Source organism: Pan troglodytes, chromosome 21 (genome assembly GCF_028858775.2).
Source record: "Pan troglodytes isolate AG18354 chromosome 21, NHGRI_mPanTro3-v2.0_pri, whole genome shotgun sequence".
Lineage (NCBI taxonomy): Eukaryota > Metazoa > Chordata > Mammalia > Primates > Hominidae > Pan > Pan troglodytes.
The window spans coordinates 24,785,618-24,790,376 of NC_072419.2; the positions used below are offsets into that span (position 1 = coordinate 24,785,618).

Sequence of the window (4,759 nt, forward strand, 5' to 3'; positions counted from 1 at the left end):
CTACGTCCTTGTGAAGGAACAGTGCACAGCCTCATTTATTCCCAGGTAGAGGAAAAAAGTGCAGACAAACCAGAGAATTCTTCTCTAACAAAAAGTTGAGTGAGCGGCTGGAGAAAGCCAAGGCTTCTCACATATCGTTCCCTGCAGCAGAGCTCTCTCATTTGAGCACCCACAGCATCTGCAGCCTGTAGCCTCTAGATTGAAATCTTTTTTTTTTTTTAAATATCCCCCGAGGGTTGAACATTCCTGGAGGTACTGCAATACCAGGTCCATGTGTGGAGTGGATGGAGCAAGCTCCTATTCCATCTCCCTGCTCAAAAAATCCATTTACTATATTGTCCTCAGATAAAGGACATATCAGCATATTAAACTGGTAAGAACAGATTCTACACTTGATCTTAACCAAAAGGCCAAGAAGCGATCTAGAGTGAAATCTTATCTGTAAGCCCCGGACAAACCCCCTTCTTCCACCTATCCCCAGGAAACAGGCCTTCCTACACAGAAGCATAGGAAATCCCCACAAATCACAGAATCCTTTCCATAACAGACAGGGAGGACTCACCAGACATATGATGAAACCAGCAGCGTGGAAGAGAAGTCAAAGGAAACAAACAGGAAAACTGATGCAGGTTGAATATCCCTTATCAGAAATGCATGGGACCAGAAGTGCTTTGGATTCAGATTTTTCTGAGTTTTGGAATATTGCATATACATCATGAGATATCTTGGAGATCAAACCCAAGCCTAAACATAAAATTCACTTATGTTTCAGACACACCTTATACATATAGCCTGAAGGCAATTTTATACAATATTTTAATAACTTTTGCATAAAATTAAGTTTGTGTGCATTGAACCATCAGAAGCAAAGATGCCACTCTCTCAGCCACCCATGTGGACAATCTGTGGTTCCCTGGCATCACCATCATTCCTGACTGTGAATGTCTATGTTCTCAATAACCAATCATTTTCTTACACTTACATTGTGACCTATCACATGTAATGTGATCCATCATGTGACCCATCACATGTAATGATTGCTGAGGCAGCAAAATCATTCTCCTCCCTCAGCCTCCCGAGTATTTGGGATTACAGGCACCTGCCACCACGCCCGGCTAATTTTTGTATTTTTAGTAGTGAGGGGGTTTCACCGTGTTGGCCAGGCTGGTCTCGAACTCCTGACCTCAGGTGATCCACCCGCCTTGGCCTCTCAAAGTGCTGGGATTACAGGCGTAAGCCACCATGCCCAGCCTGGCTAATTTTTGAATTTTTAGTAGAGACAGGATTTCACCATGTTGGCCAGGCTGGCCTGAAACTCCTGACCTCAAGTAATCACCCACCTCAGCCTCTCAAAGTGCTGGGATTACTGGTGTGAGCCACTGCACCCACCCTTATATGATTCCATTTTATTTTGTCTCTTCCCATACCAATTATACTGATTTTGTTTAAAAAAAAAAAATTACAGTGACCGCCCTTGAGTTTGCATTTACAACTGATGTCAGTTTACTTTCAGAGGATACGACACTGGTTCATTGGTAGTGCAGGTATCTTGTAACATTCCCTGTAATCTCTTCCCATACTCTTTCAGGTTACAGAGTTATTTCCCAGTGTTTTTCCCTATGTATCTGTATCTTCCTTCTTTTTCTTCACTTAATAAATTGCAAACACAGGGATTTAATTTCAGATAAGATTACTCATTTAACAGATATTTATATACTTCTTGTTTCTACTGTATAAAAGTAGAATAGAGAAGAGAAATGATTAGTATGTAGGTACCAAAAAGCCTAAATCCTCACACAAGTTTGGCCCTCATCCTTCTGTGTAATTAGAGTAAGTGATCTCATTGTGCTATGTTAGTATTTTTGAGTGCCTATTAAAAGGCCTAATTAAAAATATTAAAGTAATTATATTCTTTATCCCTTAGTTTCTTTTTCTATGTAATGACTATTAGGGCAGAATATCTTCCTCAGGACATGATAAAAGATAAAAGATAGATAACAATGCAAGATATAAAATACCCAAATAAAGGAAATTATGCTAAGTAAAATAAGCCAGGCACAGAAAGCCAAATACTGCATGATCTCACTTACATGTGGAATTTTTAGCAGTTGAACTTAAAGAAGCAGAGAATGGAATTGTGGTTGCCAGGGGCTGGGGACAGGGATGGGGAGATATTGGTCGAAGTGTATAAAGGATTTACTGTATAGCAAGGTGACTATAATTAATAACAGTGTATACTTGGAAATTGCTAAGACAGTCGATCTAAATGTTCTCACAGCAAAAAATGGTAAGTATGTGAGGTGACAAATATGGTAATTAGTTTGATTTAATCATTTCACAGTGTATATATACATATATCTAAACATCACATTGTGCACCATAAATATATACAATTATTATTTCTCTATTATACCTTAATAAAACTAGGGATAAATTAAAATGAAATCAAATTAAATATCCAAATAATTAGGTTTCAAGCTTCCAATTAAAGATTTCACTCTCATCTTAGAATTTTAGTTGGGGAAGCAAAAAGATGCAGCTACAAGGGTGACGTTTACACAGAGAATGGCATTTGAATGAAGCTCAGTTCCAACTGCTAGCTTACCACCCTCAGCCCCTTCCTTAACCAATGTATGTAAAGGATGCTGAGGCTGGTGTGGATTTCCTATGCTATTGTTTATTAAGATCTGTTCCCTGGGGATAGGTGGAAGAAGGGGACCCAATATAGGAGGAACCTTGACTTTCTCTGGAAAATACGCCAATTTTTGTTAGAGAAGAATATGATGTAGTGATGTATTGAGAGAGAGAGAGAGAGAGAGATGTATAATACACACAAATGTATGTAGAATTCATTGTTCTACACGATGAGAATCTATTGTTGTAATATTTGGTGTTTGACCCCTGGTTCCTAACACAGAGCTCCTTAAGGCCTTTGTAATTTCCTCAGTGATGGCGTCTGACACAGAGTTCTAAATCCCTTGGAATTTCCTGAGTGACAGGAGCATCTTTTGTTCTCAGGACCGGACGACGCGTGGTTTGCTCCTGGATGGCCTCATAATGGGGGCTGGTTGCCAGGGGAACCAACCTTGTGATTAGAAGGTTGAAACTTTCAGCCCCACCCCTGACCTCCAGGGAGCTGGGAGAGGCTGAAGGCTGAGTTGATCACCCGTGGCCAATGATTTAATCAGTCATGGCTAGGTAATGATGCTTCCCTACACCCAAAGGACTGGGTTTGGGGAGCTTCCAGATAGCTGAACACTTGGGGGTTCTGGAGGGTGGTGCGCCCAGGGAGGGCAGGGAAGCTTCGTGCGCCTTCCCACACACCTCACCCCACACATCTCTTCAGCTGGCCACTCAACTGTATCCTTGCCAGAGCCTTATAATAAATGGGTGAATGCAAGTAAAGTGTTTCCCTGAGTTCTGTGAGCTGCTCTAGCAAATTAATCAAACCTAAGGAGGACGTCGTGGGAGCCCCAAATCCAAATCTGAGCTGGCCAGTGGAGGTAGAGGTGACAACTTACTATGTGCAACTGGCACCTGAAGTGGGGGCAATCTTGTGGGACCAAGCCCTCCACCTGTGGGACCTGATTCTCCAGGTGAATAGTGTCAGAATTGAATTATAGGACGCCCAGCTGGAGTCCACAGAGAATTGGTTCGTGTGTGTGGGAACCCACCCCCAACCCCAGGTGTCAGAAGTGTTGTGTTGAGTGACATGTGCATCAGCGTGGAGGAAAAAACACTTTGGTTTTTCTTCTCTCTCTTGTAAGAGTCCTTGTTTTATTTCCTTCACCCAGGTCTCAGTGTTCTCATCAGTAAAAAGGGATAACACGCCTCACTTCAAGGATGGTTGTGAGGAGTGAAGACAGAGCCTGGCACACGGTGGGGATTAGTTCGTGGTCACTAGTCTGCTTAGTGATGAATTCAAGTTCATGCTCATGTCATTCTCTTAGGGACATACAGCACACTAGGGGAGGTTAAAGATGCTTGCACACATGCCCACAACACATCTTTGATGGTTTCACAGTGTTCTCCCCGCAGCAGTGTTCCCGAAAGTCCAGGTCATACATTGCAGTATGTGGCTCTGCCACCAGAGAGGGGCCTCTATGGAGAATGACCTTCATGAGGTGCTGCCACTGTGGACCTAAGGCTGAGCGCTGGAGGCACAGGCCAGGCGGCGAAGCTCCGGGGAGAAGTCTTGGCAGAAAAATACTGGGAAATCCTAGGAGTCGAGGGCACAGTCAACGAAAGTCCCGTCCTCACGCAGTTGTCATGTGGTCCCTTTAAAGAAGCCTGAGCCTAGCCAGGCGCTGTGGCTCACGCCTGTAATCCCAGCACTTTGGGAGGCCGAGGCAGGTGGATCACCTGAGGTCAGGAGTTCGAGACCAGCCTGGCCAACATGGTGAAATCCCATCTTTACTAAAAATACAAAAAATAATAATAATAATTACCCGGGCATGGTGGCAGGCACCTGTAATCCCAGCTACTTGGGAGGCTGAGCAAGGAGAATCGCTTGAAACCCTGGGAGTGAGCTGAAATCGCGCCATTGCACTCCAGCCTGGGCAACAAGAGAGAGATTCTGTCTGAAGGAAGAAGAAGAAGAAGGAGAAGGAGAAGCAGCAGCAGCCTGAACCCCTTTGCCCTAGAATGGTCCAGAAGCATAGTGGGGATTCTGAAACCAACTAATTGTCCAGAAGCCTCAGGATTGCTCAGGTTGTTGAAGTCAAAATCTCCTAGAGTGGAAATGGACAAACAATGTGGT

General features: G+C 43.6%; 1 non-coding gene across 1 annotated transcript; it reads right to left on the reverse strand.

The window, feature by feature from the left end:
* Window positions 1-231: 231 nt before the first annotated feature.
* On the reverse strand, window positions 232-422 carry LOC112206608 (U2 spliceosomal RNA). The gene has a single exon (XR_002941019.1). It is a non-coding gene; the product is annotated as a U2 spliceosomal RNA (small nuclear RNA).
* Window positions 423-4,759: the final 4,337 nt, after the last annotated feature.